Genomic DNA, 14,470 nt, shown 5'->3' with positions numbered 1-14,470 from the left:
TAAGTCTTATTAATACAAAGATACAGTTAATTAAGTCCATGCAGTATTGGCAAAAGAAGAGAAAAACAGACGAAAGGAAGAGTCCAGAAACTGATTCATTCACATGCGGATGTCTGATTTATGACAGAAGTGGCATTGCAGAGCAGTGGAAAACATGTTTTTACTGTATGCTGTACTAGAAAGCTGTATGGGGGGGCAGGAAGAATGAGGAACTAAGTCTCTTCCTCATGCCTTAGACAAAAACGACTTTAGGTGAATTCTTGATTTAAATAGAAAGGTAAAATAGTTTCTAGAAGATAACTTAAAAAAAAATGCCTTCACAAACTTGGGGTTGGGAAAGATAGTAGTACATGTTGTACTACTGTAAATGTTGAACATTAAAAATAAAATTTTGTACATTAAAAATAAAAACTTCTATTGAGACAAGAAATTATTAAGAGTGAAAACGCAAGCCACTGGGGGAAGAAGCTGTCATATTTTGAAGACTGCATGAAAAGGGATTTCTGTGAAGTTGGAAAAGCTATCCTAAACTACCCTCCTTCTAAAAGTCCCCCAAAACCCAATTTCATTAAAAATGAGCAACGATTCTGGCTTGCAAAGTTTCTGCTGAAAAAATGATGTAGAAAAGAACTGATGTCAAAACTCCTATAAATTGTAAGAAAAACAAGCAGCAGCAAAACAACATCCCTATAAACAACAAAAACATGCCAGAAAGATTTAACCACCTTGGACACTATTTAACCACCATAGGACACTATGAAAATAACACAAGACATAAAACAACAACATGAATCAGAACAAGAAAACTCAGAAATGGCATGGCAGATCTCAGGAAAGAAAGAAAAATTTTAAGTAGTTTTAGGAGTGAAGACTAAATTAGAAGGAACATAAGTGTGAATAAACACAACACATACTGCTTAGGAGAACTGAAAAGTAAATGTGCTGCCGAAGCGAGCACGGGAGAACTGAAAAGTAAAAGGAGGAAAACTTTAAATAGAAAAATAAAGAGATAAAGAACAAATATTCAAGACAAAGATTGTCCAACGTAACAAACAGCAGCTCTTGAATAAATCAAAAGGGAAGAGAATACTAAAAATTGTAACAGAAAAAAATTTTATTTTTTCTGAAATAAAAATTTTAAGACTACATTTCCTTTTTTTTTTTTTTTAAGATTTTATTTATTTATTTATTTGACAGACAGAGATCACAAGTAGGCAGAGAGGCAGGCAGAGAGAAAGGGGGAAGCAGGCTCCCCGCTGAGCAGAGAGCCTGATGCGGGGCTTGATCCCAGGACCCTGAGATCACGACCCGAGCTGAAGGCAGAAGCTTTAACCCACTGAGCCACCCAGGCGCCCCAACATTTCAAAAGAATACAGTAAATACCTAAAAAACAACAACAAGAAAAACAAAAAAAAACAAAACAAAACGACCCGAAATGACAACTACCAAGACACACATACTTTAAAGAAAAAAAAAAAATCCTTTTAGGAGCTGGGCTTGAGCCACTGAAAAGAAAGAAAATTAGATTAGCAGACTTTGATAGTGACGCTTTATATCATTAGAAAATGGTGTAAGATACTTTTTTAAAAAATATGAACCAGAGATTTTATATCCAGCAAAAATAATTTCAAAGAAAAGGAGCACAAATTTATCAACATGTAGAACTTACAGATTACTGATTGTTTCTATAGGACCTTCCTAAGGAATCTGACAGAAAAATAAACTTCAGGCAACGAAAATGACTAAAGACAACAACACAAAGGCTGGCAGTATACATTAAATATGTAATTACTTGTAGCACAAAGATTAAATAAGAACTAAAAGTAAGCAATATAGTACAATTATAAAAATTATGGGGGGAAGCATATGCAAAATTTTAAAGTCACGTAATCCTAACGGTTGTGACATTGAGACTTTCATTCTGACACTTTTGTGTGTAACAAGTTAAAAAGATTAGCAGTTATGGCATATTCTATTAAGCCCTGTGCCCTCGAGAATCAAGAATTTCAGTGTAAAAAAAGGAATCTTATTTATAATACAGAAGAAAAAGCCTATAGAAAAAACCTATAAAAGAAAATTTAGGGCTCAACAGCCCTAAATCTGAATTAGTGTGAACTCATAAAATATTTTAGTTCTGTCCTGCCCCCCTCCACCCCCAAAGGCCTGAAAACCAATTACTTGTAGCAATGGACAATGCCTAGATTATGTCTTAAAATACTATTTCCCACCAAAAAAACCAGAATTTTGGAGAAATTACTAATTCCAATTCTGGGGCAGGAATATTACAAAACAAGCCTATAAAACCTTGTCATACCAGATATCAAGAAAGCAATCAAAAACTACTTATGAAAGACTGGGTTCAGTCAGAATAACATAGAAAAAGAAAATCCTGAAGAGGCTCCCACTGGCCAAACATGGGACAATTTGAGCTCCAAGAAAGATAATAATATGGCATGAATCTCTTAAAAAAACATATAAATAAAAATGGTCATAATTATTTTTAAAAAGGTAATTTCAAAGGATATTATCAACCAACACTTTATCTTTTAAACTGGTAAAACAGGGGTGCCTGGATGGCTCAGTCAGTTAAGCGTCTGTCTCGATTTTGGCTCAGGTCAGGATCTCAGGGCTGTGAGATCAAGTCCCACTGGGCTCTGCGCTGAGCGTGCAGCCTCCTTAAGAATGTGTCTCCCTCTTCCTCTCTATAGATAAATAAATAAATAAGCAAGCAAACAAAGAAGTATAGATGGAATAGAGGCAAGGAATCTGGTACTTTCTTGCCTTTTCTATATAAACTGTATGTTACTGGACAAATAGTAGACAAGAATATGGTTTCTTTATAAAAATATTCCAGTATTAATTTAAAAAATCCAACTAAAATACCATTTTGCAATCCTCAATGACTAGATCTGGACCTTAAATATCACTGGCTGCTAACATCGTAGAGACAAGAACTAAGTGCCTTCCAAGGAAAGAACACGATCTACAGTCTTGTGAAAGAGATGAACTAGAGTTTGGACAAGGATCGGGACCCAACCACTTTTAAAATAGAGGGTAGATAGAAAATGAAATTTTTGAACTGCACCATAATTATGCAACCCAGACCATGTATTCTCAATGGGAGTGCTTTTGCAAAGGTGTGAAAAGATCTTAAGATATTACAGTGGTTTGTGACCCTCCAAAATTCAGTCCCATCCAGTAAAATCTTATTCCTTAGTATTTAATGAGAGAGAATTAGAAAAAAAAATGTTTTAAAAGGTTCTATATGGGGATGATAATTTTTTTAGAAGTCTGATGAACACCTAGCTAGCCTCTGGGAATTACAGGTCAAATGGATCAGGTTCAACAACAGATAAACTATAAGGAAAAAAAAAAAGGAAGTGGAAACTTAGATTTAAAAAATACATCAAAATTTTAAAATGAGATTACAGTATCTAGGAATGTACTCTTGGGTGATAAAACAATAAACACAAAAAAATGATTATAAAAGTCAGATTCAGAGTTAATTTTGGGGAAAGGAATGAGTTATGATCAGGATAGGATAACATGGATATGGCTTAGAGATGGGAGTTTACTTCTTACACTGGGTGGTGGATACAAGCATCTTTTAATTTATTAAGCTATTCATAATAGTTGAGGGAAGGAATCCAAATGTAGGAGAATATACCTCGAATGACTTCATTTAGATGAAGTTTAGGCCTAAACTAAGTTTGGGGTCAACAAAAGCCATTATGAGAGAAAAAAAGTGGTTGCCTCTGTGAAACAGTAGTGTTTTGGACCATGTGAACCATTTTCTTGCTTTATTTTAATGAAAATAATTAAGAACTAATGTTCTTGGTTCCAAGAAAATCTCAATTTTTTCCACCTTCCTGGGAGAAACAACATGCTTTAGAGAAAGTAGACCCCAGACTCTGGCTTCTCATATAATGATGCCTATACAGAGTTAAAAATCAAATAACATCAGCATTTTTCCAACACAGAGAATACTAAGTTGTGTATCAAGACTAAGTTTTATAGTAAAACTTTCTGGTATCTGTAACTGGACAAAGGGTATCTCAATTTTTTAAAATTTACAAATCTCCCTTGAAATAAAAGTGGCATCATTTATAAACAGCATGGTAAAAGAGTTCTAATGTCAAATTTAAACTGTATTCAAAACTTTTTCTTTCAAATACAATTTTAAAAAAGTATTGTGAACATAATCCCACTAGCCACGTTTCTTGTTTCTTCTTTTACCACAAGGTTCTTTCAATTTTATACTGGAAGTCAAAGGGAAATGTGACTCATTTTACATATACCTAATTTAGCCAGAATGTCAAGCTTGTAGTTAAACAGATTACTGGAGGTGCTTTAAAAGCAAGATTCCTCATGAGCGAGTGGTACACATGATGTCCCTAAACTTCAGTGAGAAAAGTAGTCTGACGAGGGAATTTCTACTCCTCACTAGCTTCTATGCAAAGGTCATTAAAGTCCGATATTCAGTCCTCTCATCTGGGCTTCAGATCAAACTACCTAAGCATGAACCCAGATTTCACCATTTAGTGACTCAGTGACTGCATAAATTGCTCAATCTCTTGGACCTAGTTTATTTGTAAAATGAGGATAGTTGTTTTAAAATTGAATATATTTACCATAGTGCATGGCACATGCCCAGTGTCACATTATGACTACTATTATTCCCTATGAAATGGAAATTGCTATGCTTACCTTGTAAGGCTGTGCTGGAATATGAGAGGCCGCTTTGTAAATGGTAAATGTCACCAAAACAGGAGCTTGTTATCAAAAGTACACAGTAGATGTACAGTGTTTATTAGTAAGTTGACAATACAGCCAAACGTGGGGGTAGGGCTTTATTTTCCTCTTCCAGGTTACTTTTTGCTAGTTTTATGATAACTATTCAGTTAAACTTTTAGTTCTTTCTCTAAGAAACTTCACTTTTCCTCTGGAAGTAGCTTCTTCATCAGACAGCTGAAGAAAATGGCTCAACAAATGTGGAATCCAGAAATGAGAAATGCTACCTAACAGGATAGTTTTTGCCTCTTCCTTTTATTGTAAAAATTATCATATGTACATTTGTGACTATACTCTATAGTCAATACATCAGATAATGCTTCCAGATTAGAAACAAAAATTAGCATACATTTTAGCACTTCCTTACCCCACAGAGAATCGTACGTAGTACTACTGCATTGTAAAAACTTAAGAAAAATGAGGTGACAATTCTATATTCTCTTCTACCTCCTACAATTGTCCTCAGTACCTTCTTAAAAAATCTCCTTCTCTTCCTTGGATGGATATAGCAACACATGACAAAGTTCACATGTGAACTGTATTCTCCATATGCCCTTGACTACATCTTATTCAGAGCGGTATTTCCTGTGTCTGGCACAGTTGTTGAGTAAATGAGTGGCTCCAAAGACATCTTCATCCATCAGAGCCATATATAACCAGAGTTAGGCTTAAGTGACAACAATCAGTTTTTCAGGGTTTTCTTCGGTTATAAATTTCTTCTCATCCTTCTATCTGTGTTACATCTCCATTTTTCCTTCCACATGCTAATAATACTGCATGGTCCTGGGGTTTGTGATGTTCCTGCTTTCCAGAGTAATCACCATAAATACGTCTGTCACTTCTGCAACACTGGTCTTGGGGTAGTATGTTTCCAAGTTAATGAGTTAATATCTGTGAACATTCCAGTGGAAGGTGGGCGAAGCAGAGCCAGGCACAGGCTGCAAGAAGCTGACATGCCCACATCGTACCACTCCACAACACTGTTTCCCAGCATGGTTTTCTGAGTGACTGTAAGTGATTATTGCTCTTCATTCAAATCCTAGCTCCTCATCTTAACCGTCATTTGGATATTCATTCGTTGTAAGCCTATACTAACGTTTAATCAATATTAAATCAAAACAACAAAAAGTTAATAATGGTTATTTCTAAGTACTAAGTTTAAAGTAGTTTTTTTTTTTTTTGCTTTGTTATATTTCCTGACTCTTCTATACTGAACTGGAATTATTTATATTATTATTATTATTTTTAAGTAGGCTCCATGCCCAGTGTGGAGCCCAACATGGGGCTTGAACTCAGGACCCTGAGATCAAGGAGCTCAAATCAAGTTGAATGCTTAACTGAATGAACCACCCAGGCACCCCTACATGACTATTTAAAATTAAAATACATTAAAGAATTCAGCAAATACTACTGTCATCTTGCCATGTGGTATAAAACAGGTGTAGGGTGCCTGGGTGACGCAGTTCATTGAGCATCTGACTTTGGCTCAGGTCATGATCTGGTGATCCTGGAATCAAGCCCTACATCAGGCTCTGTGCTCAGCGTGAAATCTGCTGGTCCCTCTGCTGCTCACCTTGTGTTCTTTCTCGCTTTCAAATATATCAAGTCTTTAAAAAAAAAAAAAAAGTGTTATGCACCATGAGGAATACATACAAAGAAAATCCAACATGGATTTTGTCTCAAAAAACTTGGGGAGTAAAATCAGTGAGAGAAACTCAGCACACAATGAAGCACACTACAAAATAAAAAGCTATAGCACAATAAAGACACTATTCCAGTTGGGAAAGGGCAGGTAGTGAGGGAAGCTTTGCCCAGATAGTTTTATTTAAGCTAAAATGAATGCTGTGCTAGCTCCAAGCTTTGCCTTTAAGAGAACAACTTTAGGCAGCTTCCACCTAGGGCTCCTGGAGGCCAGAATGACCATTAAGAAGTCTGCCTCCTGATGGAGAGGGCACATGGAAAGCCCTGACACTACCCGGAGAAAAAACATAGCTGAGCCCTGCCTCCCTGCAGTCCCTGACAACGCGTGGAGCGAAAAAGCATTTTGGAAGTGGAACCTCCAGCCCTACCACCTCTGCTAGCAACATGTGGACCAGGGGGAAAAAAAAGAAAGCCCACATTAGACCTTCCCAAGCTCCTGACTCAAAACTGCTGACAAAAAAAATTGTCATATTAAGTTATACGTTTGAGAGTGGTTTGCTCTGTGCATCTATGGATAACTGAAGTACAGCTCAAATTTTATTTTCTAACCAATAAGAAGTAGTACAGAGACTTGTACTTTAGGAAAATCAACCTAACTGCAATGTGTAAGACTGTAAAAAACATCTAGTAGCAGGAAACCCAGGAAACAAGAGGCAGTGAAGTATGAACTAGAGATAACAATAAGCAGGGAAAAGAAAAAGATGTAAGATACCAACTATGGTTAGATTCAATGGGATTCTTGTATGTAAAGAGCCATGAGGCAAGAAGAAAATAAAGGAGTCAAAGTTGACCTAGATGTTGAGGACACCTAGATGTTGGGTGACCGAAGGATGGCAATACTATTAAGAAGGAACAAAGCAAGTGATGAGTTCCCAATAAAAAAAAAATGCAATGGGTATATATTTTAATATATAGACAAAGTGAAAGAATTAAGATAAAACGGCATTCATAACCACAGACAGAATTATGTGGACAATTAGTCTGCAGTTTTAGCAGAGTTTAAAAGAGCTCTAAAAATCCTCGTATCAGTGTCTTTCTACAATAGGAAAGGTTTTAAACCAAAAATGAAACTCAAAATCTTCACTGGGTTGGCTAAAATGTTTAACATATAACCTAAGATTTTCCTCAAATGTCGAGTAAAGATGATTCAGAAACTGGAATAAGTAAGCACAGCCTCATCCACAAAAGGAAAAAAAAAATCGTTTTGAACAATCTTTTTACAGGTGAATCCTCTGTGAACTCATGATACGTGGCCCCTTCTATCTCAATAGTGTCTGACATATCTTCATGTAGCATGGAGGTTGGTTTGTTGGTTTTTGAATCATAAAATCTCATCATGGGAGGACCAAAATCCCATGGCCTGTGAAATGCTGCCTCTTAGGACCCTTGCTGACACAGCTAGCCTCAGCTTGCACCCCTCCCCCATTCACAATTTTGCAGGGACCATGGCTCAGTCCCTTGAACACACCATACTCCTTCCTCTTCCCTCTAGCTGGCTGATTATTTTTCACTGCCTCTGACCAAATAAACTCCATTCATCCTTGAGTTTCTCATCTTAAATATCACCTCCTCAGAAGGAGGACCTTTCCTGACCATCCCCCACTGCTCATTCACACAACATATCACAATCCTTCAGAGTTCGTGGCACAACAATAATCCACAATTACTTAGGAAGCTATGTTAGCTAGCTAGCTCCTCTGCTAAAACAAGCTCTAAAGATGTAGGACCCTACATCTTACTGAATCCCATAGCCACAGGACACAGCACAGCACACTGCCTGGCCCCAAGTAAATACTCCAGAACTTTTCGAATAAGTATCATTCACAGGTATAGCAAAATAATTAGGAGCATAAACTATGGAACCAAACTGAGTTCAAGTCCCAGCTCTGACCCTTACAAGCTTTGTGACTGTGTAAGTTATTTTTCAGTACCTCGTTTTCTTCCTTTTTAAGAAGAACAGAACCCTCATCACTGAAGATTAAAGGAGTTTATAAAAAAAAAAATATATATATATACACATATATATATAGAACAGTGTCTAGTACATAGTAACTGGCATGTTTTGTCTTACTGACAATGAAAATAACATCGCCAACTATGACTAATTATAAGGTCTGAAAAGACCCTAACACAGCCTAGAATATAATGAACACTGATTAAAAAGAAGCCAACAGGGGCGCTGGGTGGCTCAGTGTGTTGAGCCTCTGCCTTGGCTTGGGTTGTGGTCCTGGGGTCCTGGGATCTGAGTCGGGCTCTCTGCTCAGCAGGGGGCCTGCTTCCCCCTCCCCCTCTGCCTGCCTCTGTCAAATAAATAAATAAAATCTAAAAATAAATAAATAGAAGCCATTAGAGTTAGCAAGCAAAGGTGCTCTCGTCTACCCTATTTCGTAAACTTTGTCTCCTTGACTCACACTTCAACTTCCTTTATTAGATTTCCTCCACAGGGGCTGGAAGGCTTCTTTTTCACTCGCTGCCCGCTAACCTCTATTTAGGATTACGGGGGAGATCCCAAATCTGGCCCCAGGTTCTCCTCAGATTCACACCACCCCTATCCCCAGCCCCAATAAATTACCCATACAATAAACACAACAAAGCACGGCTGTTCCTCGGCAGTCTTTCTTCACGCAAGCGTGCTAAAATTGAGGTCGGTCCTAAAATCTTCCCTGATCTCTCCCAGCTCCCAGCAGGGTAAATAAATCTTCTCTTTGCATTAGCAAAGTGCTTAGGACCAGCTCGACCCAGGCACTTATCACGTGTGTGATATTCGGGTTATTTGCCCTGGCTGGTTTACATGGGACCCCGCAGGCCCCCTGGGGGAGGGGAGGGGGGTCTCCCACCGGACTGAAGTGGCCCAAAGTTTTGAGACAATCGTTCCACGCAGTCTCCAGCCACATCCCACGCGGGAACGCCGGTCTCGTTCACTGCGCGGCGCTCCAGGCACATTTTGTCGGGCTCGCGTTCCCCGCGCTGCACGGGGTTTTGACGCACTTGGATGTCCTCACGAGGGCTGGGTGGGAGTCGCCGGCTTCCTCGAGAAGACAACCCTCCTGAACCGAGTCGGGAGGGTTGGGGACTGAGGCCCGGCGCCCCTGGGCCGGGGGCGCCGGAGTTCAGAGTCACAGGGCATCGCCGCCCGCGCGCTCCAGGCCGCGCTCGGCTCCACCGACGCCGCCTCCCGCGAGGTGCCGCCGGGGAAACTCGGTCTTTCGGCGCTTTCGCCCTCGCGCAGCAGGCCGAGGGACCGGCCCGCGAAACTTCCCGAAGTGGCGGGCGCGGGGGAGGGTCCGCCGGCCGCCTGCGCCTTTGTGGCTCCCGCCTCGCCGCCAGCCCCGCTGCTCGAGCCGCCCGGCGCTCAGCGGCGCCCCGCGCGGCCCCGGGCCCGCTCGCGTTCGGGCGGCCGCCGGGCCAGGCCCGCGCCCCCGACTCTGCGGCCCCGCCGCCCCTCACGGCCGTGGCCCCCGCCCCCGCCCCCACCCCGGGGCTTAATGGAGGCGCCGGGCTGAGACGCCACTCGCCTCACGCGGCCTGCCGAGGAGCCGGGTGCGCCCCGCGGCCGACACTTACTCGCCACTCAGCTCGCCGGCTCGCCAGGCGGGCTCGGCGGCCTCTGTCGCCACGGCTTTTAGTCACCAGGAGCGGCCGCCGACAGCTTCGTCGCCGCCGCCGCCGAGGCCGCCGCTGCACTCCTTCCGGCCCCGCCGCGGCTTCACCCCGCGCCTGCGCACAGCGCCCCCTCCCGACTAATGACAGGAAGAACCATAGAGGCACGCCGGGTGCTAGGGAGGAGGGGCCTGGGGAGTAGGACCATAGAGAGGGACCTCTGTCCGCTCACCGCCCACTGAGTCTTGACTCCCCCACGAGGTGGGAGGACGAAGGAAACTGAGGCGCCCTTCCCCCAACCCCAGGAAATGTCGCCATCTCCTTAGAGCTGAAAAGGGGGGTGTGTTGGGGGGAGTGTTGGGGGGGAGCAGGTGCCCATGGAAATCTACTGGATATGCACTTATTTGCACCCCTTGCCTTTGGCAAATCATTCATTCAACGCATATTTTTGGAGAGCTTTCTGTGTGCCAGGCACTGTTCTAGGAACTGGAGATACAATGGTATGGAAGGTCCCTGTCCTCCCAAAGCTATGTTTTAGTGGGTAATTATATAACCAACTAGCGAACTCACTAACAAACGAACTAAAATATTGGCTTAAGCAGGAAGTGTTGTGGGGGGGGGCCCACAGGAAAAATAAAGCAGAGGAAGGGGTAGAGAGTGATGGGGGTACAAGGGTGGTCAGGGAGTCTTCTGAAGAGGAGACATTTGAGCAGAAAATGGAATGACATAAGGAGGTAAGCTATGGCGACCGCCGGGAGGAAGCACACTTCAAGCAGAGGGGATATGCCTGGTGTGTTAGAGAAACTGTGTGGGTGCCTGCAATGCAGGGAGTGAGACAAAGAGTGGTAGGGAATGGGGGTGGGCCAGGTGATGGGGGGGGTCAGATCAGAGAGGGTCTTAATACGGAATCTGTACTTTATTCTGCAATGGGAAACTACTAGAGAATTGGGAGTGAGGGCGTGGGTTGATTTTTACAAAGAGGACTCTGGTCCTAGAGAGCTCAGAGTAGAAGCAGGAATGCTAGTTAGGAAGAGACTGCAGGAGTCTAGATAATACTGGATGGTGACTTTAACTAGTACGGTCAGGAAGGAAGTGGGGACAAATGATCAGATTAGGCATTTTTTTTTTTTTTCAGGTAGAACAGAGAGATTTGCAGATGGATTGGATGTGAGGTGAGAGGGAAAGGAGTCAAGGGTAACTACAAGGTTTTTGGCGTGTGCAACTGGGTGAATGGTGGTTTCGGTCACAAATACGAGGGGTGGGGGGGATTGAGAGTGATAGATTTTGGTTGGAGTAGGGAGAAGTGAACATGTTTTGGGCATGTGAAATTGCCAACTGGACCTTCAAGTAGAGACGTCAGTAGGCGGTTGGGTATATGTCTGCAGCTTCAGAAAAACAAATGGTAACTCAAGACTAGGGATTTAAATTGGGAATCACTGAGAGAGAGATAATGTGTAAAGCCATGGGACTAGTACACTCACACCTAGGGAATGAGTGTAGATAGGGGAGAGAGGAAAGCTGAGGATGGATTTCAGGGTCATGTCAACATCTGGAATCTAGAGAAGGATGCTGTGGAGGAAAACCAGGAGAGTGTGGTATCTCAGAGGCCAAAGAGAGAAAGTATTTCAATAAGAAGGAAATGATTGGCGTTTCCAAATGCTGCTCAGAGAAGCCATACAATGGGACTGAACCTTCGGGAAAGGAGAAGGAGGGATGTTAGCTGATAGTGAGGTCAGGGAGAAGATCTGGGAGTTCGGTGAAGGAGAGAGCAAAGGGCACAATGACCAGCCCAATGCAGTGGTGGAGTTCTGTGATCAGAAATTTGAAATGAGGCCAGGCAGCAAGGATGTGGATCTTTCTCCAGCAACCTGCTTAGATGCAGGGGGAGGAAGGAGCTGGAGAGATAGGAAGGGGTCAAAGAGGGGTATGCTTGACACTGAGATTTTAGAGATGATGCACTTGTTGGTAATGATAAAGCCCACGGGCAACTATGAGCATGGCTGACGTGGGGAGGAGGTGTAGATCCTCAGAGGGGAGGAATCAAGAAACAAAGGCATGGACGTAGTTAGATTATTTAAAAGGATATTAAATCATCAAGAAATATGTCAGAAACGGGGGCAGGGCACAGTTGCACAAGGAAGAGGGTGGTAAGGTCTGATGGCACAGGCTTCTGAAGATTTAGTTAATTGTGGTCGTTGTTAGTGATTTGTGGACTCTGCTCCATCATTTTTAAAAAAATATTTTATTTAGTTATTTGTCAGAGAGGTAGAGAGAGAGAGAGAGCATGCAAGCTCACAAGCAGGGGGAGCAACAGGCAGAGGGAGAAGCAGACTCCCCACTGAGCAGGGAGCCCCATGCAGGACTGGATCCCAGGACTCTGGGATCATGATGTGAGCCGAAGGCAGACGCTTAAATGACTGAGCCACCCAGGTGTCTCTGGCACTGGTCCCTCTTATCAAGATGCCACAGATGAGTTCACACCTGTCTCTCATTGAACCACAAGACAGCAGAGCAGGACAGGGAACAGTCTTTAACAGACCTCAAACATATGAGCAGTACAGTAACACTGCAACGTTTGCCCAAGCCCCCCATTACCCATAAGTATCATTTTGTTCTTTAGATGGATTCATTTTTGTCAAAATATATTTTAAAAAGGAAGCCTTATTTCGCTCCATAAATAGAAAACAAGTCTCACTTTGATTAAGCGGAAAATGACCATAAAAATGGAGTCCATGAAATACAACAATGTTGTTGAATTCTTAAAAAGTTAAAATTAGAGTGACCCAACAAATAAGCTACAAAAATTAAAATCAAGGTGTGAAGCATAGACCTGAAAATCTGCTTCCTCAAGACAAGGATGGGAATCTGAAACTAATAGAACACTGTATGTTAACGAGCTGGAACGAGGGACACCTGGTGGCTCAGTCGGTTAAGCGTCTGCATTCTGCTCACGTCATGATCCCAGGGTCCTGGGATTGGGTCCTACATAGGGCTCCCGGCTCAGTGGGGAGGCTGCTTCTTCTTTGCTTGTCCCTCCCCCTGCTTGTGCCTGCGCTCTCTCTCTGACAAGTAAATAAACAAAACCTTTAAAAAAACCCAAATGGAATTAAAATAAATACTTAAAAAAAGCACCCGGCTGGCTTAGTCAGTAAGGCAAACGACTCAATCTTAGGGGCGTGAGTTCAAGCCCACATTGGGTGTACAGCGTGCTTAAGAAACAAACAGAAAGTAAAAAAAATTTAATTCAATTTAAAAAGAGAGAGGGAGAGAGAAGGATGGAATAGTTTGTGATCAGTCGGAAGTAAGGGATTTTTGCTCCGTGTTTTTAGTTTAAAGAGAAATGAAGTCCGATGTCAATAAGAGGGGTCACTCTTTTTCTTCTCTTAATGTTAATCAGCACCAGCAATCAGAAAGGGCAGAAGATACGTGCTTGCAGACGAAACTGTTGTCAAGAAGCGATGCCTTCCTGTTTTCCTGGGAAGAAGCATGTGAATTCCATCTACGGAAATTCGTATCGTGTGTACTGGTTATACTTCCATGCAGTCATGGTGGAAGGTATGACCCCTACGAGCGCTACGAGCATTCCAGAAAGCTGGGGGTACAACTCACACACCTCTGTGAGTCATCGCAAGACTGCTGCCTTTATTAAGTTTTCTGGTTACAATTAGTGGAATGTGCCGGCCACTTGTAAAATCATTTATAATCACAGAGGACTGCCATTTCCACAATTTGTAAATCATCTTCACTTTGTTCCCAAGAGCTGTAAGTACTGCCATCACTTTTATCTAGATGAAGCTGTGCTAGTCTGGCCGTGGAGGAAATTATTCCTGAACTCTGTCTGCTTTCAGAAGCAGTAATTTCCTGCTATTCACCACATTGCTTTTTTTTTTTTTAATCAGTGTTATTGCAGAATGATTTATATGCAGTACAAGGTGCCCGGTTTAAGTGTACATTTCTGAGTTTTGACGGATTTATATGCCCATGCATGCAACCACCACCACCATCAAGATAGAGATCATTCCTATCACCCCAAAATATTATCTGGTATTTCTTCCTCGACCTGTGGTGCTCTTTCCACCATCTCTAACACTGGTGCTAGGCAACCACTCATCTGTTTTCTGTCACTTTAGATTAGAATTGCTTTTTCTGTAGTTTCAGATAAATGAGATCATAAAGCAGGTACCTTCGTGTCTGGTTTCATTTGCTCAACGCATGTTTATTTTCTTCATTATTTTCATTGTGGCAAAACACACATAACAAAATACTAAATCTTAACCATTTTTTTCAAAGATTTTATTTATTTACTTGACGGACAGAGATCACAAGTAGGCAGAGAGGCAGAAGAGAGAGGGGGAAGCAGGCTCCCTGCTGAGCAGAG

The 14,470-nt window shown here is 42.1% G+C and overlaps 1 protein-coding gene across 1 annotated transcript in view; it reads right to left on the bottom strand.

Annotated features, from left to right (window-relative positions):
* The window catches only part of RNF216 (ring finger protein 216), a 143,142-nt gene extending 132,931 nt beyond the window's left edge, over window positions 1–10,211 (bottom strand). Inside the window, exon 1 of the mRNA XM_080829829.1 lies at window positions 10,057–10,211. The gene's annotated coding sequence lies outside the window, so the exon portion shown is untranslated. The remainder of the gene's footprint in view (window positions 1–10,056) is intronic.
* Window positions 10,212–14,470: the final 4,259 nt, after the last annotated feature.

Source organism: Martes martes, assembly GCF_963455335.1.
Source record: "Martes martes genome assembly, chromosome: 18".
Taxonomy (NCBI): domain Eukaryota; kingdom Metazoa; phylum Chordata; class Mammalia; order Carnivora; family Mustelidae; genus Martes; species Martes martes.
This window is presented reverse-complemented; position numbering and strand designations above follow the sequence as displayed.